This window comes from Lolium perenne, chromosome 6 (genome assembly GCF_019359855.2).
Source record: "Lolium perenne isolate Kyuss_39 chromosome 6, Kyuss_2.0, whole genome shotgun sequence".
Taxonomy (NCBI): domain Eukaryota; kingdom Viridiplantae; phylum Streptophyta; class Magnoliopsida; order Poales; family Poaceae; genus Lolium; species Lolium perenne.
Window position 1 is genome coordinate 63610498 of NC_067249.2, and position 25740 is coordinate 63636237.

General features: G+C 44.5%; 3 long non-coding RNA genes across 9 annotated transcripts; 2 read left to right on the forward strand and 1 right to left on the reverse strand.

Annotated features, from left to right (window-relative positions):
* The first annotated feature begins 1028 nt into the window (after window positions 1-1028).
* Window positions 1029-4290, forward strand: LOC127308192 (uncharacterized). Of its 2 annotated transcripts, none has more exons than XR_007856340.2 (7): window positions 1029-1544; window positions 2044-2199; window positions 2322-2388; window positions 2504-2566; window positions 2801-2983; window positions 3486-3544; window positions 4032-4290. It is a non-coding gene; the product is annotated as an uncharacterized lncRNA (long non-coding RNA). The 2 variants fall into 2 exon arrangements; XR_007856341.2 differs by having other exon boundaries at window positions 2801-2979.
* A 5157-nt stretch (window positions 4291-9447) lies between these two features.
* On the reverse strand, window positions 9448-15021 carry LOC127310540 (uncharacterized). 5 transcript variants are annotated; one of them, XR_011746877.1, is made up of 10 exons: window positions 14092-15021; window positions 13300-13405; window positions 13007-13087; window positions 12805-12909; window positions 12403-12578; window positions 11616-11729; window positions 11259-11458; window positions 11093-11150; window positions 10431-10530; window positions 9448-9866 (listed from the first exon to the last, which is right to left on the reverse strand). It is a non-coding gene; the product is annotated as an uncharacterized lncRNA (long non-coding RNA). The 5 variants fall into 5 exon arrangements; XR_011746876.1 differs by lacking the exon at window positions 9448-9866 and adding an exon at window positions 13495-13652 and having other exon boundaries at window positions 10417-10530; window positions 14410-15021; XR_011746875.1 differs by lacking the exon at window positions 9448-9866 and adding an exon at window positions 13495-13652 and having other exon boundaries at window positions 10417-10530.
* A 2963-nt stretch (window positions 15022-17984) lies between these two features.
* On the forward strand, window positions 17985-21569 carry LOC127308190 (uncharacterized). Of its 2 annotated transcripts, none has more exons than XR_007856338.2 (7): window positions 17985-18500; window positions 19001-19156; window positions 19279-19345; window positions 19461-19523; window positions 19756-19934; window positions 20441-20499; window positions 20987-21569. It is a non-coding gene; the product is annotated as an uncharacterized lncRNA (long non-coding RNA). The 2 variants fall into 2 exon arrangements; XR_007856337.2 differs by having other exon boundaries at window positions 19756-19938; window positions 20987-21566.
* The last annotated feature ends 4171 nt before the right edge of the window (window positions 21570-25740 follow it).

Here is a 25740-nt window from a genome sequence, read left to right on the forward strand (position 1 = left end):
ATTACCACTTTGGAAGGAAAGGCGCGGGTCCCATGAAACAGGGTTCGCTTGAAACCGAGAGAGGAAAGGTCAAAATCCGCATATGTCTTGCGTGGGATCCTATTATGGATATATAATGGTGGTGTGGAGGTTAAAAGCCAATAGACATTTACGAAGTGGCACCTCCTTGCAAAAGGAATATAAAGTTGGTGTGAAGGTTTAAAGACAATACACACCTATGAAGTGGCACCTCCTTGCAAACATGAGAACCCAACCATAAGATTTCAAACTTATATGGTACAAAATTTCCACTTCGTGGCTACCGACCCAACTCTTGTAAGCATTTGGCTTCGTTTTGGAGGTTCTATGTTCCTTGTACCTAGCTACAACAACACAAACAAAAAAGAAGATTCACATGGAATCACCATTCCGGATCAAAAGCTAGTTGGTAGACGTCGCTAGCCCCACGGAAGGTTTCGCCTGAAACCGAGAGAGGGGGTCATAAGCCCTCCCCTGTTGAATGATGTCTTATTGTGGTATATAGGTGTGGTGTGCTTGTGCGAAGAGGAAGATCGGATACACAACTCCGAGGTGGCACCTCCTTCATAAGCATGATTACCTCATAGGAAGACTTCAAACTTACAAAGTTATAGTGCATGCAAAACCCTACTTATAGTGCATGCAATACTTCCTCCTTTTCTATTAAGTTTGCGTTCTAGGTTGAGTGAAAAGTCAACCTTTGAAAAGTTTGACCAAGAGTAATAAGAAAATATAAATATCCATAATACCAACTACATATAATAAATAAATAAACATTCTTTATGGCAATTCTATACAATAGACTTTATACTCTAAGTATTAATATATTTTGGTAAATATTTGATCAAAATTTACAAAGTTTGACTTTGACAATCCGAGGAAAAAACGCAGGCTGGCCAAAACGTAGCGCAATGCAAAAAGAAAAAAGGGAAAGGAAAACAAAAAAAGAAAAAAGAAGTGAGAAAAACGCAGCGCCACCCCGTCGTATCCCCAATCTCACTTATCTCTCGCCCCACCCACCTTGAACCCAATCCAATCCCGCCGACTGCCCCTCCGCCGCCGCCGGCATTCCTCCCAGCCGCAGGACCCTCCTTCCCCGCGCCTCCATTCGTGCATCGACGAAGCAATAGGCGACTCACCTTCTGCAACGCGTGGAAGGCGACGACGCTCCGACGGAACGGCTTCGGCGCTGCGCCGGACCTGGACGTCCCCTCTTCCCTCCACTCCCAGTTCCAAGGCCGCCGCTCTCCCGCTTAGGATCTACGCCGCCGGCACATCCTTGCAGATGCGAGGGCGCCTCAGCCCAGAAGCTATTCCGGCGCGGCATGCTTGCTTCCTCGCCGGCGCTCGGCGCCCCGTCGAGTTCGCATGCCCGCGTCGCTTGCGGGGCCGAGGCATCGCGGTGCAGATGCCTGCACGCTGGCGACACCCTGCCGGCCACCAGGGCGCCACGGCGCCGACGCGAGCAACGGAGGTCGGGTGGGGCTGCTCGTCCCGAGCCGCCATCAAGGATTCTAGTCCCAAAGGTTGCTTCCACTTCCTGCGTCTATCCTATTGAAAAAAATGCATCTTTGTTAATTGTAGGCAAGGCAGATCGATGTAGTAGTTCTGTATTGTTTGGAAATTCTGTTGTGTACTTAGGTGATTACAGCAGCTCACTTTGGTGGTGCTGTTCTTTACATTGCAGTAAGCAAAAATATAAATCTTGAGATTCTGAGGTGTTATTTTGTGGTGAAAATTGAACCGTTTATTGAAACTGTAGGAAGTCCGACTTGTTTGAAAGCGAAAACTGTAGAGTAATGCATTTAGTTATGATATATATTAATTTCTTACACTATAGAAAGATAGAACCTGTGAATTCAATGGAATGTGGTATAAATCCATTAGTACAATACGTGTATGTGAGTTTCTGGAAGAGTTTTTGTTATGATGTCAGGTTTTGGATTGCTATTCCAAAAGAGTTTCTTCAGATTTATTTGAGTGGGATTTTTTGATGTTTACATTTGCTTATTCACCTTAATGCAGTCTGAGAAGGCAGTTCTTTTGATTCCATGGATGTTGAAGCTCTTACAAAGATGAACAAGAACAAGAAGCTTGTCAAGAAGTATCATGCTTTCTTAGCCTCGGAGGCTATTATGAAGCAGATTCCCTGTCTCCTCGGTCCTTGTCTCAACAAGGCAGGCAAGTGCTCTGCTGTGTCATATGTTAGTTACTTGTGTCTCAGCTGGGTTGATTTTCTTGTTGACTTCTCATCGCTAGGAGTTAGAACAACCTTTGTTCTCAGCTGGTTATGTCGCCTGCAGGTGTTCATATGACAAGGAATTTACCTCGGCGCCGCTGTCAGGAGCTCCTCGATATTGGCATCCAACGGTACTTTCTTTGCCCTGCACTCGAGTCGGTTGCTGCATTTGTTTTCGTATATAGTGTAGAAACCTATAGATGTGAGAATTTGTTCTCAATTGTGATTCGATTTTACTCATGTCAGGTTGCTGTTCCGGTGGTGAAGCTGCTGCCGGCGTCCACGTCACTGACCTGCTGCTTCTGCCTGGTGAGCGATCTCCTCTTCCATGCATCTTTAAAAAAAATGTTTCCTTTCCTGCTGATTGGATCTTTAGGCAGTAGAGTATGCATGCAGGTATGGATGGAACTTGTTTCAGTCAATGAAAACTAGTTGTGCGCTTAGGCAATAGATGCATGGGCAATAGTATGTGCTCAGTTTTGTTTATTGTTTCCTGCTCATCATCCATAGACAGCACTGAATGAAATCTTGCATTTTTTCCAGGTTTAAATCATTTTGGAGAAGGAGCTGAAAGGTGAGAAGTGGGTGTACCGGGATGCGCTATCGGTGGGGAACCAGGAGGAGGAGGCGCGGGAGCGGACGTCATAGGCAACATCCACGAGTGCCGTGGGGAGGCGCTCTGGTTGCTGCGGATTGACTACGAGGCCTCCGTCAAGAGCCTGGTAGGTATGTATTGAGGCATGTATTTCACATGCAGTTTTTGAATAGCATGAGTGATGGCCCGAGTCAGAAAATAGTGCTGGGGCATTTGTTGGTTTATTTGCTGCTGTGAGTGTTGATTATTGTATCGAGGATTATTTTGCCGAGAGATTTGACATCTAGTGCAAATTTTCCTTGAGTTCGATGCTTGGAATCAATTTATTCAATGTGATTTGAATATGTTATATGTATGGTGGTGTCCACGGCCTGGCATATTTTATGCTGTTGCTGATGGTTGTAGTTTTCATTTACTGATTATTTGTTTCCTGGGATTAGTTTTGCTGATGCTAGGGATGTCCTGGTATTACTTTTTGCTCTTGGTAATGCTAGATTGCTGTTGCATTAAAAATTCCTTTCAAAATGGTTGAGCATGCATTTGATCTGGGTAACAAGCTGCTGGTATTCTCTTAGGTTGTATCTTCTTACAAATTGGTTGCTTTGCTGACCAATATGTTTGTTCTTGCTCCAGGATAACAAGGAGCACTAAACGAGAGCGATGGGCATCTTCTTCGACTCCAAGGTGGTTGGGTGAGTTTTGGTTCTCCTTTCCCTGGTCTGCATGCCCCGTGATACCATGGTTGCTGTTCATGCTAAGATGCTCCGTTGACTGTGATGAGCTGTTATTATTTTGGGCAAACATATTTGCTCCTCTGTGTGTTTTTCTATTTCACGAGCAAAGCAGCTCCTGTTTTGGACTTGATGGCCTTATACCCCTGCATGCAGTGTTAAGAGATCCGGGATCATGCTTTGCTTTGCCGATATTATATAATTAGGCTAGATCATCAATGTGGCTGGCTGTAGTTAAGAAGCTGTGTTAAAAGTGTTGTTTGCTGCTGCCTAAGATAAGATAAGATGGATGAACTCTGTTTTTGCCTCGTCATTGATGCACATTGAAAGATGGAGCCGTGTTGTGTGCTACTTGTTGGAAATGTTAATAGCTTAGTAAGAAAGAAAGGAATGTTATATGTTGAGGGCTTGGTTTAGCTGACTTTGGAACCGTGTTTTTGCGTTTCAGGTATAGGTAAAGTGAGAAAGAAAGTAGATGAAGAAGACAGAGGAAAGGACCAGATAGCTAGTAGCTAGGTCATTTTGCTGTGATAATGGTGAGTAGTAGTCGAGATAATATTTGTAGGGATGATCAGCAGGTTTCGTATGCCACGTTTGTGGTATTTGTAGGATGGGATTGCTGGAGCTTTTTGTTGCTATTGGGCATCAGTATTGCCTTAGCTGAAGCATACGCGGATTGCTTGGATGGAAGTTGGAAGACCTGGGGGAATAGGCAATGGATGTGATGATATATATACGCCTTGGTTGTTTGAAGAATCTGTATGCAGCTTTTGCTTTGTTTCTAGCTGTCATGAGCAGCGGAGGTTTAAGAATCTTGTAACTCCTCATGAATGTGTTGCGTATGTAACTGTTGTCCCAGATTTGGTTGATGTTTACAGTTTGGTATCTCTGTTTGATTATACCTCTGGCGGAGATTGATTGCGTGCGTGGTTTTGAAGTCCTCAAAGTTGATCATGTAATTAATGATTGTTGCATTTCTGTTCCTTTGGCTGTAAATATTAGTAAGTCGTAGATTTGTGAAAATTGTGATGTAGCGAGACAGGATGATGTGCAAGGAAATTTCTCATGTGATGGAATGTATTTATTCTGTGCTGCTGAAAGGGAGATGGAGAGAGGCATGCTGCATTTCTTCTCTGTTGAGGCACGTACTGTATATTTATTCATTTTCACAAACATGGTTTGGAAAAAAAAATGTAGTTGCTCAATTAAGCTAGTGGTGTTTTAATTGGGCGGATGTAGTCACGCAGGGCAGGCAGGCAGGCAGGCCACTGAAACGAGGCCATCTTTATTTTTCTTACAGAAACGAAGGGAAATGGTGGTAATTCGGTTGGCACCTCCGTGTTCCATACGGAGGGGCAAAAGAAAGAAGAACATGGTTGTGATTGGGTTTGCAAGGAAGGATTGGATTGGATTGGATTAATTAATAATGGAGCCAAGGAGTAAAGAGGTGCAGGAAATTAAGCCAAGAGAGACACGTACGTACCTCGGCGGCGGAGCGAGCGAATGAAGTGCGTCATTGAATGCAGCTAGCGGGGGCGGGTGGAATCGAAAAGGCAGCACCGCAGCAGTGAGTTGTCCGACTCTTGGTGCGGCGTGCACGCACGTGAATTGACGAAGCGAAGCGAAGCGAAGCGATCGCGGGTGAGGAAGCAGAGGCGGCTGGACGAGCTCTCGTCCCGGGCAGCGCGGCTCCGTGCGGCGAACCAGAAGCTCCTCGTCGAGCTCAACCGTGTGATCGCGGAGCACGGCCGCGTGGCCCGCGAGAGCGCCCAGCTCCGGCAGGAAGCGTCGGAGCTGCAGAGGAAGCTCGATGGCATGGGAGTGGATGAGGCTGAATTAGCTGCTGCAGAGTGTACAGAGGAGAGACCAGAGATATAGCTCTTAGGTATAGAAATGCACCGTGTCATTCGTATGGCTCGTAGCCAGATGGACATATAATACTACTGTACTACTAATGTGGCGACCTATTATTTTTTTCCTCCTATGTTGAAATAGAGCATATAACATATTATTATGAGACAGATAAATTGTTCGGTTTTGCTATTCACAATTGCCTGAAATTTGAAATCTGAGGAAACAACAGTCCTAGTACAACATCATCTCTACTTTTGATTACAGACTGGCTGAGAAGAATAGACGGATTAGGACTAGTCAGGTTTCGATCAACCAGCTCCACCCTCCAGGGTGCTGAAAACGAGCATCCCATTGCACACCATAGAATTTTACAGAGGTCATGAACGGACAGTTTTTGAATAACCGTACATTCTACTATGCGCTAACCTGGTCAGTAACGCTGTCATCGGACGACAGAATCCTCTACGTACTGCCGTGGCCACTGGCCACATCCATGTCCCCACCACCTGTGGTGGCTTGGCTGCCGTCGCCTCCATCTCTGTCTCCGCTCTGTCGAAATGTAAAGAGTTATCAGATCCAAACATCGTTTACATACGAGAAACTATCCAAGCAGGCTTCCTGGATATGGCCGACAGATAAACTCACTCCAAATGGTAGAACTATCAACCATTGGTTGGTGCCAAAATTTGGTTGGTGCCAAAATTTGCAATGCCAAAAAATTGGCAGCCTATGATTCTATGCCACTTGTTTGGTTTGTTGCCAAAATTTTGGCTGCCAATGGAGACACACCCACCTTTCTCACAGGATTTTAACAAATAGTTGGCAAAGTGAGGGCGCAAAAATCCTCTGCTAAAAAATTGGCAAGCCAATTCTTGCCAACATTTAACAGGGCTGGATAGGGTACCAGCCAAACACCCTAAGCCTTCCTGAAAATTGTGTTGCAGAGTCCAATAGAAGCTAAAGATGGGGAATAGATGAAAATTGGTAAATATATGACAGTAGGGTACTGATTGTTATATGGAATAAACCGCAGGATCAAAATTTACCCCATCTCAAACACAAGCACAGTAGAATAGGACATCATCATATGCCCACAGTTTTGTCAGATATTAGAGCATCGAGGATCTAAAAAATTCATAAATCTGGATAGATAGATCGATATTGACTGGTTGGTCAATGTTCAACCCTGTACACTAAAAGTTCATTCATTATAGGTATGCTCCTGTGCATTCTATTCCTAAAGACTACATAAAGATGTACGTGCTATTGATATATACTAAAAATCTGACGACACAGATATAACTTGGTAACAAAAGGTGATTAAACCACATTGCCTAACAGACTGGTACCACCAATTTGTTCATGGATAGCAGCGACCAGTTAGTCCGTTTGAGTTAAAACGCATGCTGAAACTTGTCGTTGCAGGCAAGTACCCAGCACAGGCCTCTTCCTTGTTGGTTTGTTTTTAAACAGAAGGCCCTTGGCCCGGCTTTATATATAAAGCCATCACGGCAACCACATAGTAGCGATACAACACACACCCCACATAAGTCTGATGCCTCTACAGTACTGATGCCATAATACTAATAAGCCAAGTCTGATACCAAGAACAACACAAATGATAGACAGGGAAGGTGAAGCACGAGGAGCGGGTGCTAGCGGCAACAAGCGATCGTCGATGGCGTCATTGTCCTCCAGCCCGGGTCCTCGCGTGTAGCCTCCTAACCTCGTCCAGCGCCACGTCCAGCAGTGCTCTGTCCCTCGGTCTGACCAGAACCCTCCAGCTCTGCATGTAGATAGACATTTTGAAGATAGCATCAGCCGGGCTGGAGATGAGAGAGCCCTCGATAGCTAACTTGTTACGGATGTTCCACAGCGTCCAGCATTGCGCTGCGAAAGTAAACCAAGCTATCCTACGGAGTCTACCCGACAAGCCGTTGGCAATGGCGATGAAGTCCGCAGCCCCTGCTGGGTTCCATGAGGTGCATGGAAAATACGCCGTTTTTACAGCTGGGTAAGGATCCCGCGTCTTCAAAAACGTCTACATGAGGCATCGAATGTGGCTTCCCAAGAATGACCCGTGGAGGAAGCGTGGAGACCTGTTCAATGGGAAGGATGAGGTCGAGGGACCTCCACCTAGGCGAAGCGGCGAAGAGATAGATACTCTGTTGAAAAACTGGAAAGACTGCCCTCCAGCAGGTAAGATAAAGATCCGTTCTTGAGCAGCCGCATACCTAGCTCCGTTCTTTTGGATTTTTATTTCCTCTCCCGTTGGATTCATTTAACCAATTTACTAATCTCACCCCGATTATAGGGGGCGTAGTTGGCAAAAATGAGGATCTAGTGGAAGTATTCATTTCACCTAACTTACGATTCGTTCTAAAATTGTACTCCCTCCGTCTAAATTTGAAGTAAAACCCCGATGCATGACCTGACATGTTCTCAAGATGAGAAAGGAAGAATGATGAAAATAGCAATCACTTTTCATGCTAGACCTGGCCTTTTTCCATATACTCCAAATACAATTACGTTTGATCTTGGAAGTTTGCACACACAGACGGAGTAGGAGTAAACACATCCACCTACCAAATCAACTTATTTATCAGATTGTATTTCCTTCTTGTTGTGACATGGGCGAAGCAATAGAGCCAAATGCCAACAGTCGCATCAGTGTTCTAAAACTTGATGTACAAATACACCCAGAATAAAAACATCAGGAGGAGAAGACGAATATCAGCTGAATCAAGGTTCTCATGACAAGAAAAAAGACACGCATGTTGAATTACCTGATGGATGTAGGGAAGAACTCCACGCCTGACCAAGCGTTTGGGATTAGAGACGAACTCCACGACAAGAGGATACCTTCTCCTTCTCCTTCTCCTTCTCCTCGACAAGTAAAAGTCAAAGTCTAAGTCACACGCGTAACCCGCACGCGGTGAGTGACTGGTGGCTTGTATATATAGAGGTGAGGGAGGTTGAAGAAGAGAGATGATGAGTTGCTTGTTGTAGGAAAGGCATCTAGGGGATGGACGGTGCAGATGAAAAATGCCACGGATCAGTGACATGGCGTTGGGTCTTTTAATTTCTTTCGGAAGACGAGATGACCTCTTCAATTGCTTCCTGGCACGCCAACGCTTGAATTGATCCAGACTGAATATTAAATGCTGGTGGACTAATCATAGCATGGGGAAGTGGAAAAGTTAGCCTTAGAAAGCATGCAGACTTGATGGATTACTTTTTTCGTTTGGACCCTTCAACTAATGTTATCTAGCTCTTTGCTTTCACTCAGTAGTTTAGCCAAAGGCGTAGCCGGAAGAACTGATTTTAGCTAGCACTATGGTTTCACTCAGTTATCTAGACACCACACCGGTTTGATCTTTCACCTTTCTCTCGCCTCCAACTTGTAACAAGTTTTTTCCAGAGAGTGCGCCAGTGACACACCATATTTTTATGGAAGAAAACAATATCATTTATAGGGGACCAATATCCTTGCAAATATCACACCCACATCTCAACTTACAAGTCGGATAATGTTTTTCATCTTTCCCACTACTTCGAACTGCAACACGTGGGACACATGCAGCACCATCAACACCAAAACCCGGGTGCCTCCCTTGTTGTCTCGGGTCTCATTTGCATGTCGTGTGGACTTACCAAAGATATTTTAGGTACTTTTGAAGTCTTTCGTGTGTACAACTGGATTCGCTTTATATCTTAATAAAACGGCCGTATGCATTATTTTGATGCAGATGCTGGGGAAACCCATTTCGAAAAAGGTACTTTTGAAGTAGACTAGATCTAAACTAAAGTGGGTGAACCTACACACTAAAATAGACTAAATACAAACTAAAATGAGTGACCAAAGAAAATGCCCCAACATCGAAGGGAGTACAACATTGCTTAGACCACTAGACCTGATGTTACCAATTTGATAGCAAATATGCTGTTTTTCTAGACAGTTTTATCACATGGCAAAATAATGGATAAAAGAGAGGAATGATGTGCAAATTGTGATATTTAAATGTACTCGACACCTTCAGGACTAAAGGTTACAAAGTAGTTTGTCTTAAGTAAACAACCTCACACAGCAGAATCTAACAGGTAAAATAAGATGTTACAGGCCAATTGATCTAGCACGGGAAAAGAATAGTTGAAGATGCTATAGCCAAGAGAGCATCAACCCACTGTATCGACCCACATCACATAGTACCTAACTGGTTCCAACATCTGTGGAATAAATAAACAAACAAAAAGCATGCCTGGCCGGCCGGAACCTGCATCCATGGCTCCCTCACTCCTGGCTACCTCCCCTCCACTTCTCCCCTTCACGAGAGGGAAAGATAACAAATCTGCTACGAGGCATACTGCTCCACCATCGCGTCCGACTACCACCAGTTAAAGAAGCTCGCACATCCTGTTCATCCGTCACCTGCACGACCACAGAACAACACAAAATCATTTGAGGCAAAACAAAACGAATTTTCATATTCACATGTGAAAATATAAGAAACATGTCCGTTTCCATTGGCATATTGACCAATAAAAAACATGAACATATGATCTCTTTTATTTTATTAGTTAATTAGCCTAGAACCCCTTTTCTTAACATTAGTCCAAGGAGTCGAAAATGTCATATACTACTAAGCTATTTATCACATTATTTATTTTCTTCAACTTGGATATCTACTCTCATTAAACAAGGCAATATCAGAGATATAGAAAGGTATACGACTAACAAACATGGATTGATGACAAAGAGAAAAGACCATGTAGGGAAACAGGACCACATGCCCCACTACGCAGAAGCATTGGATGACAATAATAAATCAAATCACTGCCTCGGAGTGAGACCTACAGGCAGCAGAAGTACAATGCAAACGAAGCAGATTTGACGACAGTATCCAATGCCTAGGCTCCATGTAAATCATAGAAAAGTCAGCTAGCAACTCTGAGTATTTGTACGTGATGTATTAAAGAGAAAAAGAAGTTTTACCTGCCAGCGGCACACATGTCACGAGTTCTACTTGCGCCTGGGAGAAGGAGAGTTGCTTCTCTCGCTACCGCTGGATGCGACGATGCATCCCTTGTAGATCCTGGGTTTGCAAATAGAACACAATTATGTTCACAGCAAAATAAAATTACCAACTCGTAAATTCCAAATCTAGAAGTTGCCTGACTTTAGACCGATGGCCTTTTCTAAGCAGCACCATGGAAGATAACAGAAACAAAACTTTAGACACATGTACTACATATCAATAAACGCATTCTACACGTAAGTAAAAACACATGTGATTATTTTACTCTTATGGCATTGCACATCAAATGCTTATCATGCAGTTCAATCCGGATCATATTATTACTAATAACAAAAGGTTTTCTCAACAGCCATAGCAGCCATAATAAAGCAATTGCAGCCGAGCAGATTATTAGAGCACATTCTGGCAACTCAAACATATATGTGCATTGCTAGAGCGCATTCTCACAATTCCATACAGGGTGGGTTAAATTACAAGCTCAATCATGTTCATAATGACAAAACCAAATCATCCATAAAAATGAAGAAACCCCTGGTCATGCACACCATATTATTAACAATAACAATGAAATTGCACCCATAAAGCAAGCGGGGGACCCCATTGAGTTGGAAAATTGTACCATCTTGAAGTGCCACCATGTCCTCAGGGTCACCAAAGGTTGTCATCAGGTCACGGTCCTGTACAACAAAATAAAAAAAAGTCAACTAGTTGTATAAAGGAGGTTTCTCCACTATCAATAGGTTAGAAGGAAGATAAAGAAAGATAGGTAGTGGCCAAGCACTTACATTCAGGATGATATCAGGCATACCACAACCCATGCATCGAGGCATAGCACCACCCATTCCTGCAGGCATATATAGCATAGCACCAATAATTGTTGCAGGCATACCACCGCCCCTTCCTCAAGGCATAGAACCAACCATTGCTGCAGGCATACCACCACCGGACCCCCCCAGCAAATCCAGGCATGCCTCCTGGGAAGCCCCTGCAAGATGCATCTCCATATGATTGGCTTGGCAATTGCTCTTTCTTGGCCTTTTCATAATCAGATTGTTGAAAGAACACCGCATGAATTCAGATCTAACCACGAAAAATGGCAGCCCTAGAAAGCCCTTACCAGGAGTGGGAAGTATGAAAATCACCTGTGACTCTGCACGACAACGAAGCGAGACACGCCAAAATTTATCTTCTTCCATTTACCGCAACATGTCTTAACTCCTGCGATGCTCCACAATCTTTTGTGCATTCGGCTCCACCTGCAAGATCACTGACATCACAATCATATAAGGATCAGTTCACATACATAGAGATTTAGCATAGCTACTGAAGCAGTGCTCCACCTTCTAGGAAAACCGGATTGAAAGTCAGGCATACAACCAGAATGAAATAAACCTGAACAGGCCAAATCAAGAGCTACATCATGTGCATAATAATGCCAATCAGCCATAAAAAAAGAAACTTGGGCATGCATCAAGCACTGAGATAACTATACCAAATGTCAAAAGTTATATCTACAAAGGGCACCCAACAGCCCACACATTACTATTAATGATGTCTTCCATTCTCTTAAAATAACAGCAGAACATAAATCACCATACAGCTCTATTAATTTCAGCTCAGTATGAGATGCTCTCCAACTGAAGCATCTACCTGCACTGCTAGAGATTTACTACACAATAATGCAGAAACAACTGAGCAAGAACAAAACATGGTCAGCTCTCAAGCAAATTTATCAAAAGTCAAACTGGAGTAGGGTTCCAACTTAACCCACACAAGATGGAAGCACCCAAAAATCTAGAAGCTAAAATCTAAACCAGCAGATCAACAGCTTGCTACAGTGAATTGAATTGGCTGAGAACAAAAATAATTGAGTTGCTAGACACCGCAATTGCGGATTAGAAAGAGTACTGCAAAATTACAGAGAAGAACCTGCAAAATCAACGGCCTCCTAGAGCTTCTTGGTGATGCCCTCGATGAGGCCCTGCTTGGCAAGATCACCCTGTCTTGTCCGCCGGCAGGGTCAAAAGACGCACCCAGACACTCCAAATAGGCGCTAAACCATGCCAGATAGCAGCATGAGGACACTCCAGAAGATTTGGTCGTCCCTGCATACATATGCACATTCCTTATAATAATAGATATCAAAGACATAAATATAACTTCATATTGCCATTCAATATACCGTGTTTTTTAGTATGAACTAACTAAAAACTAACTAAAAACCACGGTATATTGAATGGCAATATGAAATGCAAATTATGTACTTGACTGAACATTCTTCAAATAAATGTCGCTCTCGCTATCTAGAGCATACATCATAACCATATATACCTCACATTCTTACAAGAAATATCCTTATCGGTAGCTAGAGCTAGAATCCTTCCAGGTGTGCCCACCACAATGAGGGCCGCAAATAAATCCATAGAATAGAGCAACCTTCAATTCAAAACACAAAAGCAATGAGCAAATCAAGAAAAGGGTGATAAATGTACATGTGCACAACACAAAAGTGCAAACGACCAGATTTACGAACCTTGTAAGACAGTTCTCTTGTGTGACGCAATACAACCAGCAGCCTTCCCCATCCTGTCTTTGCTTGGCACATGGCATCCCTCTAATGGGAAATGACATAAGAAATTATACATGAATATCAGCAACACAAGAACTTCATTACCACACACAAATAGAAGCCACTAATTAAGAAGAGCATGTTATTGAGACATTATTTCGCAAGCACTAAGAATCACCAAGAAATGCAGCATTTGCTGTATTTAAACACATGGACGCGAGTCTACTAATCCAGTGTTAGTCTTTCTCTGTTCATACCACGCTTCTGGGCAGCGGAGGCTATGGCCAGCCCAACAGCAGCTGAGCCACCAGAGCCATCGCCAGTAGCAGCAGCTGGGTGACATGACCGCATACACATGTGCACCTCACATGTTAGAAAAAAGAAACGAGGGTTAGTATGCATAGGAAATAAAGTTAATGATCAAGTATACATATACAGAGTTGTGCAATTACCAAAATATAATCAATAATTAGGTTACTAAGCCATCATTGTAGATATAAGCTTTTCACCAACTGCAGCAATTCAAATATGAACAAATCTTGAATTGCTGCTATGTTCCGCTTGCTTTTTCTATGCTGTTTTGGATGTCAGTTGTGAAATCAATTGCCATCTACAAGCAAAAAAAATGCTTAAGGCTTATAAGATGCAAAGCAACATTGGACAAAAATCAATTGAGAGGAAGAAAATATAGGCTGCTCCATTGATGTGATCCTATGAACTACCCCAGATGAATATCATCAGGAAATGCAATGACAGAGCAGAATGGGGTGTCAGCGTGATATGCTGCTCAAGCGAGTTACCGCACATAAGAAACTAACACAGAATGCAAACAGAGACTAGCTAAAGCTTTCATTTAGCCGCAGCGTTCTTCACCAAAATATGAAGGGGTATTCCAACAATTCCAACAAAACCCACTATGATCAAACCATCATATTTTTCCTGAATTTCCAATATCAAACACACAACATCCCAAACGCACATAGGAAGAGCAAGATGGCCATGCTACCATGGAGAGGGTAGAGGACAAAGGATAGGAACAAGAAAATTACCAAAAACCACAGACTCAAAGAAGAAGGCCACCCGATGCCATCGCACGCTACCGCGGTGAACTCACGAGGTGGGTTGTCTAGACAACAACAGCTACAACGAACATACATGCAAAACTAGTTCAATTTCCGGTTGGTTGGGAAATTTATATGGATGCATACAAGGTAAATTTGAATCACGTAATGCTAGTATTAAAACCGAGGGCGGTCTAGAGCAAGGCAGTTTGCATTAGCAGCTCAGCAAATACGCGGTCATACAAAAATGGGTAAGTGAGTATAGAGCCGATTCCAGCACGAAAAAAAGGGGAATGAATTTTCGACCTTTGGGTGGCGAGACGAGAGGTGTTGTTGGACGGCCGCGTGGAGGTGGGGATTAGTCCTGCAGGTCGTGGACGCACCCCATTAGGCGCTAGCTGCCGCGTCCATGGCGTCCGGCGACCCCGCAAAGACGCCGGCGAGGCGGTTGGCGGAGCTCGCGCACGGCGGCGACCTTGGAGGTTCCGGTGGACGAGCAGCTTCTCCCACGGCCGGTGAATGGGCGATGAGGGACAGCCGCATGGCGCGGGGCAGGGAGTCGTCGTCCTGTATGCCGGGCGGCAGCCCAGCCGCTAGGGTTTCACAGCAGGGCGAGGAGGCAAAATGTCGGGGAGGCGACCAGCAGCACGTCCTCCGCGCGTCCCCGTCTTCCTGCGCCGGCCGCCGTCGTGGAGAGCCGCGGTCGCGCCGCCGCCGGAGGGCGCGATTTGTGGCGCTGGAGGGACGCGTACGTAGGAACTGAGCGGGGAGAGCGCGCCGGAGTTTGGCCGGCGAGCGGCGGCGGCATGGGTAGCCGGGGGAGGTGTGGCCCGTGTGGGAGTTGGGTTCGCTGGCCGGCGGCGAGAGGAGAGGGACTTTTTTCCTGGACATGCGCTTTGTGTTTCTTTTTGGGTGCAAGCTGTTGATCTGCTCAGATCAAAACGCGAAGAAGTTTTTTTTTGGCTGATCACACAATCCTTAATTACCTGCCAGAACTAACCATGGAAATTGTGCCTTCAATCAAAGGCGGGTAGTAATTAATTAACCATTCCACTTCCCGCAGCAACTCCTCGTTTATAGTGTATATCTCAGGCATCTACTCCTCCTTCTTTTGACCATGATCCCTCGCATCAACATGTTTGCTTCTCTCTAGGAATTTTGTTTTTACTACAGTAGTTCATAGTTCATTTGTACTGAACACGTAGCAGTAGCATAGGATAGTGTAATCGGATGCTACATGGCCTCTACCTCTGTCCATGAATAACATGTCTTAAAATCAAAATCTAAATATATATCTACACACTATATAGTATTTACATGCATCCGCAGTTAGATAAATCTAAGACATTGTTTTACATACGGCGGAGTATAAGTCAGATGCTTAATATCAAACTACCCCGCATCCGCCTCGCCGCACCGGGCATCCTCCGCCTACTCCATGAGCCCTTCCCCGACCGCATCACCCCTCCTACCCGTTGTGGGGCCGTCGCTGTGCGAAGCCCATGTGGGGGCGCGACGGCAACGGGTGTCTCCTCCTCTCCAAGCGACGGTGAGGTGGGCAGGGTTGCGGCGACCTCCCTCGCAAACTATGAAGTGGCACCTCTTTCGCAAACATGAGTACCCATGATAAAGATTTTCGACATATAGTACAAAACTCCCACTTCGTGGCCACGACCCAACTCTTGTAACCACTACGGGGTATGCGTCGCGGATCCCACGAAACAAGGTTTCGCACGAAACCAGAGAGGAAGGGTTATAAGCCCTACCCCGACCGCTATCACCACCACCTGATTCCCCTTGTTTCATGGGATCCTATTATGGGTGGTTTGAACGGCAAATACCAACACACAACTTTGGATTAGCCTTCATTCGCAAGCACTGTTCAAAAAATCGGTCGAGATACCGATTTATCAGCCAATTTATCGTGAATCAGGTGGTAACCGATAAGATTTCATCATATCTGCTAATTTATCGTTGCACCGATATTTCGGCCGATTTTCCGTCTGAGGGCCGATATTTCGCACGATTTTCACTCTAGTGACAGATATTTCGGCTGATTGTCCGTGAAATTTCACTGAAATTTTGTATGGCAGTCGTTATTTTCTTCCTATGGTCTTGTACAACTATGCATTAGCTCAAAATTTTCATTTTGATTGATTCAAATGCAAATAATCAAGGTAATACTTCTTCTTAATGCTCCAATATTATTTTTACATAGCATATTATACAAAATTGAGTGCTAAAATTAGAATATACAAAAAATTAAGCTGATAAATGGGCAACCGATAAAATCGATTAATCGGACGATAAGCGATTAATCTTCATTTTGAGGATGGCCGATAAGTTAAGATTAACGATTTCTTGAACATTGTTCGCAAGAATGCCTACCTTTGAGGAAAAAATTGTACTTATAGAGCAAAACTCCCACTTCGCGGCCACCAAACCAAATCTAGCAAAGCTTAACCTCTTTGGGGGTTTGTAATGTTACTCGAACCTACTCTAACACAAAAAAGAAGAGAAGATTCACATGGAATCACTACTTCGGAATGAAATACAGGGAGTAGAGATGTCATGGGGCTTGTGGAACAAGATTTCACCTAATACCTGAAGAAGAAGGGTCGTAAAGCCCCCTATATTGCATGGGGTCTTAGTATGGATATATAAGGGTGGTGTGAAGAGGAAAATCCAATACACAGCTCTAAAGTCGCACCTTCTTCACAACCATGACTAGCTCAAAGGAAGATTTCATATGATAGTACAAAATCGTCACTCCGAGGTCATCGGCCCAAATCTTACAAGAGGGTTTTCATGTTCCTTGGACCCAAACTTACACAACCAAAGAGAAGAGTAGCATTGAATTACCACTTTGGAAGGAAAGGCGCGGGTCCCATGAAACAGGGTTCGCTTGAAACCGAGAGAGGAAAGGTCAAAATCCGCATATGTCTTGCGTGGGATCCTATTATGGATATATAATGGTGGTGTGGAGGTTAAAAGCCAATAGACATTTACGAAGTGGCACCTCCTTGCAAAAGGAATATAAAGTTGGTGTGAAGGTTTAAAGACAATACACACCTATGAAGTGGCACCTCCTTGCAAACATGAGAACCCAACCATAAGATTTCAAACTTATATGGTACAAAATTTCCACTTCGTGGCTACCGACCCAACTCTTGTAAGCATTTGGCTTCGTTTTGGAGGTTCTATGTTCCTTGTACCTAGCTACAACAACACAAACAAAAAGAAGATTCACATGGAATCACCATTAGGATCAAAAGCTAGTTGGTAGACGTCGCTAGCCCCACGGAAGGTTTCACTCGAAACCGAGAGAGGGGTCATAAGCCCTCCCCTGTTGAATGATGTCTTATTGTGGTATATAGGTGTGGCGTGCTTGTGCGAAGAGGAAGATCGGATACACAACTCCGAGGTGGCACCTCCTTCATAAGCATGATTACCTCATAGGAAGACTTCAAACTTACAAAGTTATAGTGCATGCAAAACCCTACTTATAGTGCATGCAATACTTCCTCCTTTTCTATTAAGTTTGCGTTCTAGGTTGAGTGAAAAGTCAACCTTTGAAAAGTTTGACCAAGAGTAATAAGAAAATATAAATATCCATAATACCAACTACATATAATAAATAAATAAACATTCTTTATGGCAATTCTATACAATAGACTTTATACTCTAAGTATTAATATATTTTGGTAAATATTTGATCAAAATTTACAAAGTTTGACTTTGACAATCCGAGGAAAAAACGCAGGCTGGCCAAAACGTAGCGCAATGCAAAAAGAAAAAAGGGAAAGGAAAACAAAAAAGAAAAAAGAAGTGAGAAAAACGCAGCGCCACCCCGTCGTATCCCCAATCTCACTTATCTCTCGCCCCACCCACCTTGAACCCAATCCAATCCCGCCGACTGCCCCTCCGCCGCCGCCGGCATTCCTCCCAGCCGCAGGACCCTCCTTCCCCGCGCCTCCATTCGTGCATCGACGAAGCAATAGGCGACTCACCTTCTGCAACGCGTGGAAGGCGACGACGCTCCGACGGAACGGCTTCGGCGCTGCGCCGGACCTGGACGTCCCCTCTTCCCTCCACTCCCAGTTCCAAGGCCGCCGCTCTCCCGCTTAGGATCTACGCCGCCGGCACATCCTTGCAGATGCGAGGGCGCCTCAGCCCAGAAGCTATTCCGGCGCGGCATGCTTGCTTCCTCGCCGGCGCTCGGCGCCCCGTCGAGTTCGCATGCCCGCGTCGCTTGCGGGGCCGAGGCATCGCGGTGCAGATGCCTGCACGCTGGCGACACCCTGCCGGCCACCAGGGCGCCACGGCGCCGACGCGAGCAACGGAGGTCGGGTGGGGCTGCTCGTCCCGAGCCGCCATCAAGGATTCTAGTCCCAAAGGTTGCTTCCACTTCCTGCGTCTATCCTATTGAAAAAAAATGCATCTTTGTTAATTGTAGGCAAGGCAGATCGATGTAGTAGTTCTGTATTGTTTGGAAATTCTGTTGTGTACTTAGGTGATTACAGCAGCTCACTTTGGTGGTGCTGTTCTTTACATTGCAGTAAGCAAAAATATAAATCTTGAGATTCTGAGGTGTTATTTTGTGGTGAAAATTGAACCGTTTATTGAAACTGTAGGAAGTCCGACTTGTTTGAAAGCGAAAACTGTAGAGTAATGCATTTAGTTATGATATATATTAATTTCTTACACTATAGAAAGATAGAACCTGTGAATTCAATGGAATGTGGTATAAATCCATTAGTACAATACGTGTATGTGAGTTTCTGGAAGAGTTTTTGTTATGATGTCAGGTTTTGGATTGCTATTCCAAAAGAGTTTCTTCAGATTTATTTGAGTGGGATTTTTTGATGTTTACATTTGCTTATTCACCTTAATGCAGTCTGAGAAGGCAGTTCTTTTGATTCCATGGATGTTGAAGCTCTTACAAAGATGAACAAGAACAAGAAGCTTGTCAAGAAGTATCATGCTTTCTTAGCCTCGGAGGCTATTATGAAGCAGATTCCCTGTCTCCTCGGTCCTTGTCTCAACAAGGCAGGCAAGTGCTCTGCTGTGTCATATGTTAGTTACTTGTGTCTCAGCTGGGTTGATTTTCTTGTTGACTTCTCATCGCTAGGAGTTAGAACAACCTTTGTTCTCAGCTGGTTATGTCGCCTGCAGGTGTTCATATGACAAGGAATTTACCTCGGCGCCGCTGTCAGGAGCTCCTCGATATTGGCATCCAACGGTACTTTCTTTGCCCTGCACTCGAGTCGGTTGCTGCATTTGTTTTCGTATATAGTGTAGAAACCTATAGATGTGAGAATTTGTTCTCAATTGTGATTCGATTTTACTCATGTCAGGTTGCTGTTCCGGTGGTGAAGCTGCTGCCGGCGTCCACGTCACTGACCTGCTGCTTCTGCCTGGTGAGCGATCTCCTCTTCCATGCATCTTTAAAAAATGTTTCCTTTCCTGCTGATTGGATCTTTAGGCAGTAGAGTATGCATGCAGGTATGGATGGAACTTGTTTCAGTCAATGAAAACTAGTTGTGCGCTTAGGCAATAGATGCATGGGCAATAGTATGTGCTCAGTTTTGTTTATTGTTTCCTGCTCATCATCCATAGACAGCACTGAATGAAATCTTGCATTTTTTCCAGGTTTAAATCATTTTGGAGAAGGAGCTGAAAGGTGAGAAGTGGGTGTACCGGGATGCGCTATCGGTGGGGAACCAGGAGGAGGAGGCGCGGGAGCGGACGTCATAGGCAACATCCACGAGTGCCGTGGGGAGGCGCTCTGGTTGCTGCGGATTGACTACGAGGCCTCCGTCAAGAGCCTGGTAGGTATGTATTGAGGCATGTATTTCACATGCAGTTTTTGAATAGCATGAGTGATGGCCCGAGTCAGAAAATAGTGCTGGGGCATTTGTTGGTTTATTTGCTGCTGTGAGTGTTGATTATTGTATCGAGGATTATTTTGCCGAGAGATTTGACATCTAGTGCAAATTTTCCTTGAGTTCGATGCTTGGAATCAATTTATTCAATGTGATTTGAATATGTTATATGTATGGTGGTGTCCACGGCCTGGCATATTTTATGCTGTTGCTGATGGTTGTAGTTTTCATTTACTGATTATTTGTTTCCTGGGATTAGTTTTGCTGATGCTAGGGATGTCCTGGTATTACTTTTTGCTCTTGGTAATGCTAGATTGCTGTTGCATTAAAAATTCCTTTCAAAATGGTTGAGCATGCATTTGATCTGGGTAACAAGCTGCTGGTATTCTCTTAGGTTGTATCTTCTTACAAATTGGTTGCTTTGCTGACCAATATGTTTGTTCTTGCTCCAGGATAACAAGGAGCACTAAACGAGAGCGATGGGCATCTTCTTCGACTCCAAGGTGGTTGGGTGAGTTTTGGTTCTCCTTTCCCTGGTCTGCATGCCCCGTGATACCATGGTTGCTGTTCATGCTAAGATGCTCCGTTGACTGTGATGAGCTGTTATTATTTTGGGCAAACATATTTGCTCCTCTGTGTGTTTTTCTATTTCACGAGCAAAGCAGCTCCTGTTTTGGACTTGATGGCCTTATACCCCTGCATGCAGTGTTAAGAGATCCGGGATCATGCTTTGCTTTGCCGATATTATATAATTAGGCTAGATCATCAATGTGGCTGGCTGTAGTTAAGAAGCTGTGTTAAAAGTGTTGTTTGCTGCTGCCTAAGATAAGATAAGATGGATGAACTCTGTTTTTGCCTCGTCATTGATGCACATTGAAAGATGGAGCCGTGTTGTGTGCTACTTGTTGGAAATGTTAATAGCTTAGTAAGAAAGAAAGGAATGTTATATGTTGAGGGCTTGGTTTAGCTGACTTTGGAACCGTGTTTTTGCGTTTCAGGTATAGGTAAAGTGAGAAAGAAAGTAGATGAAGAAGACAGAGGAAAGGACCAGATAGCTAGTAGCTAGGTCATTTTGCTGTGATAATGGTGAGTAGTAGTCGAGATAATATTTGTAGGGATGATCAGCAGGTTTCGTATGCCACGTTTGTGGTATTTGTAGGATGGGATTGCTGGAGCTTTTTGTTGCTATTGGGCATCAGTATTGCCTTAGCTGAAGCATACGCGGATTGCTTGGATGGAAGTTGGAAGACCTGGGGGGAATAGGCAATGGATGTGATGATATATATACGCCTTGGTTGTTTGAAGAATCTGTATGCAGCTTTTGCTTTGTTTCTAGCTGTCATGAGCAGCGGAGGTTTAAGAATCTTGTAACTCCTCATGAATGTGTTGCGTATGTAACTGTTGTCCCAGATTTGGTTGATGTTTACAGTTTGGTATCTCTGTTTGATTATACCTCTGGCGGAGATTGATTGCGTGCGTGGTTTTGAAGTCCTCAAAGTTGATCATGTAATTAATGATTGTTGCATTTCTGTTCCTTTGGCTGTAAATATTAGTAAGTCGTAGATTTGTGAAAATTGTGATGTAGCGAGACAGGATGATGTGCAAGGAAATTTCTCATGTGATGGAATGTATTTATTCTGTGCTGCTGAAAGGGAGATGGAGAGAGGCATGCTGCATTTCTTCTCTGTTGAGGCACGTACTGTATATTTATTCATTTTCACAAACATGGTTTGGAAAAAAAATGTAGTTGCTCAATTAAGCTAGTGGTGTTTTAATTGGGCGGATGTAGTCACGCAGGGCAGGCAGGCAGGCAGGCCACTGAAACGAGGCCATCTTTATTTTTCTTACAGAAACGAAGGGAAATGGTGGTAATTCGGTTGGCACCTCCGTGTTCCATACGGAGGGGCAAAAGAAAGAAGAACATGGTTGTGATTGGGTTTGCAAGGAAGGATTGGATTGGATTGGATTAATTAATAATGGAGCCAAGGAGTAAAGAGGTGCAGGAAATTAAGCCAAGAGAGACACGTACGTACCTCGGCGGCGGAGCGAGCGAATGAAGTGCGTCATTGAATGCAGCTAGCGGGGGCGGGTGGAATCGAAAAGGCAGCACCGCAGCAGTGAGTTGTCCGACTCTTGGTGCGGCGTGCACGCACGTGAATTGACGAAGCGAAGCGGCGAAGCGATCGCGGGTGAGGAAGCGAGAGGCGGCTGGACGAGCTCTCGTCCCGGGCAGCGCGGCTCCGTGCGGCGAACCGTGAAGCTCCTCGTCGAGCTCAACCGTGTGATCGCGGAGCACGGCCGCGTGGCCCGCGAGAGCGCCCAGCTCCGGCAGGAAGCGTCGGAGCTGCGAGAGGAAGCTCGATGGCATGGGAGTGGATGAGGCTGAATTAGCTGCTGCAGAGTGTACGAGAGGAGAGACCAGAGATATAGCTCTTAGGTATAGAAATGCACCGTGTCATTCGTATGGCTCGTAGCAGAGATGGACATATAATACTACTTTGTACTACTAATGTGGCGACCTATTATTTTCCTCCTATGTTGAAATAGAGCATATAACATATTATTATGAGACAGATAAATTGTTCGGTTTTGCTATTCACAATTGCCTGAAATTTGAAATCTGAGGAAACAACAGTCCTAGTACAACTTCAGCTCTACTTTTGATTACTGGTGGCTGAGAAGAATAGACGGATTAGGACTAGTCAGGTTTCGATCAACCAGCTCCACCCTCCAGGGTGCTGAAAACGAGCATCCCATTGCACACCATAGAATTTTACGAGAGGTCATGAACGGACAGTTTTTGAATAACCGTACATTCTACTATGCGCTAACCTGGTCGATAACGCTGTCATCGGACGACAGAGAATCCTCTACGTACTGCCGTGGCCTTGGCCACATCCATGTCCCCACCACCTGTGGTGGCTTGGCTGCCGTCGCCTCCATCTCTGTCTCCGCTCTGTCGAAATGTAAAGAGTTATCAGATCCAAACATCGTTTACATACGAGAAACTATCCAAGCAGGCTTCTGGATATGGCCGACAGATAAACTCACTCCAAATGGTAGAACTATCAACCATTGGTTGGTGCCAAAATTTGGTTGGTGCCAAAATTTGCAATGCCAAAAAATTGGCAGCCTATGATTCTATGCCACTTGTTTGGTTTGTTGCCAAAATTTTGGCTGCCAATGGAGACACACCCACCTTTCTCACAGGATTTTAACAAATAGTTGGCAAAGTGAGGGCGCAAAAATCCTCTGCTAAAAAATTGGCAAGCCAATTCTTGCCAACATTTAACAGGGCTGGATAGGGTACCAGCCAAACACCCTAAGCCTTCCTGAAAATTGTGTTGCAGAGTCCAATAGAAGCTAAAGATGGGGAATAGATGAAAATTGGTAAATATATGACAGTAGGGTACTGATTGTTATATGGAATAAACCGCAGGATCAAAATTTACCCCATCTCAAACACAAGCACAGTAGAATAGGACATCATCATATGCCCACAGTTTTGTCAGATATTAGAGCATCGAGGATCTAAAAAATTCATAAATCTGGATAGATAGATCGATATTGACTGGTTGGTCAATGTTCAACCCTGTACACTAAAAGTTCATTCATTATAGGTATGCTCCTGTGCATTCTATTCCTAAAGACTACATAAAGATGTACGTGCTATTGATATATACTAAAAATCTGACGACACAGATATAACTTGGTAACAAAAGGTGATTAAACCACATTGCCTAACAGACTGGTACCACCAATTTGTTCATGGATAGCAGCGACCAGTTAGTCCGTTTGAGTTAAAACGCATGCTGAAACTTGTCGTTGCAGGCAAGTACCCAGCACAGGCCTCTTCCTTGTTGGTTTGTTTTTAAACAGAAGGCCCTTGGCCCGGCTTTATATATAAAGCCATCACGGCAACCACATAGTAGCGATACAACACACACCCCACATAAGTCTGATGCCTCTACAGTACTGATGCCATAATACTAATAAGCCAAGTCTGATACCAAGAACAACACAAATGATAGACAGGGAAGGTGAAGCACGAGGAGCGGGTGCTAGCGGCAACAAGCGATCGTCGATGGCGTCATTGTCCTCCAGCCCGGGTCCTCGCGTGTAGCCTCCTAACCTCGTCCAGCGCCACGTCCAGCAGTGCTCTGTCCCTCGGTCTGACCAGAACCCTCCAGCTCTGCATGTAGATAGACATTTTGAAGATAGCATCAGCCGGGCTGGAGATGAGAGAGCCCTCGATAGCTAACTTGTTACGGATGTTCCACAGCGTCCAGCATTGCGCTGCGAAAGTAAACCAAGCTATCCTACGGAGTCTACCCGACAAGCCGTTGGCAATGGCGATGAAGTCCGCAGCCCCTGCTGGGTTCCATGAGGTGCATGGAAAATACGCCGTTTTTACAGCTGGGTAAGGATCCCGCGTCTTCAAAAACGTCTACATGAGGCATCGAATGTGGCTTCCCAAGAATGACCCGTGGAGGAAGCGTGGAGACCTGTTCAATGGGAAGGATGAGGTCGAGGGACCTCCACCTAGGCGAAGCGGCGAAGAGATAGATACTCTGTTGAAAAACTGGAAAGACTGCCCTCCAGCAGGTAAGATAAAGATCCGTTCTTGAGCAGCCGCATACCTAGCTCCGTTCTTTTGGATTTTTATTTCCTCTCCCGTTGGATTCATTTAACCAATTTACTAATCTCACCCCGATTATAGGGGGCGTAGTTGGCAAAAATGAGGATCTAGTGGAAGTATTCATTTCACCTAACTTACGATTCGTTCTAAAATTGTACTCCCTCCGTCTAAATTTGAAGTAAAACCCCGATGCATGACCTGACATGTTCTCAAGATGAGAAAGGAAGAATGATGAAAATAGCAATCACTTTTCATGCTAGACCTGGCCTTTTTCCATATACTCCAAATACAATTACGTTTGATCTTGGAAGTTTGCACACACAGACGGAGTAGGAGTAAACACATCCACCTACCAAATCAACTTATTTATCAGATTGTATTTCCTTCTTGTTGTGACATGGGCAGAAGCAATAGAGCCAAATGCCAACAGTCGCATCAGTGTTCTAAAACTTGATGTACAAATACACCCAGAATAAAAACATCAGGAGGAGAAGACGAATATCAGCTGAATCAAGGTTCTCATGACAAGAAAAAAGACACGCATGTTGAATTACCTGATGGATGTAGGGAAGAACTCCACGCCTGACCAAGCGTTTGGGATTAGAGACGAACTCCACGACAAGAGGATACCTTCTCCTTCTCCTTCTCCTTCTCCTCGACAAGTAAAAGTCAAAGTCTAAGTCACACGCGTAACCCGCACGCGGTGAGTGGTAGTGGCTTGTATATATAGAGGTGAGGGAGGTTGAAGAAGAGAGATGATGAGTTGCTTGTTGTAGGAAAGGCATCTAGGGGATGGACGGTGCAGAGATGAAAAATGCCACGGATCAGTGACATGGCGTTGGGTCTTTTAATTTCTTTCGGAAGACGAGATGACCTCTTCAATTGCTTCCTGGCACGCCAACGCTTGAATTGATCCAGACTGAATATTAAATGCTGGTGGACTAATCATAGCATGGGGAAGTGGAAAAGTTAGCCTTAGAAAGCATGCAGACTTGATGGATTACTTTTTTCGTTTGGACCCTTCAACTAATGTTATCTAGCTCTTTGCTTTCACTCAGTAGTTTAGCCAAAGGCGTAGCCGGAAGAACTGATTTTAGCTAGCACTATGGTTTC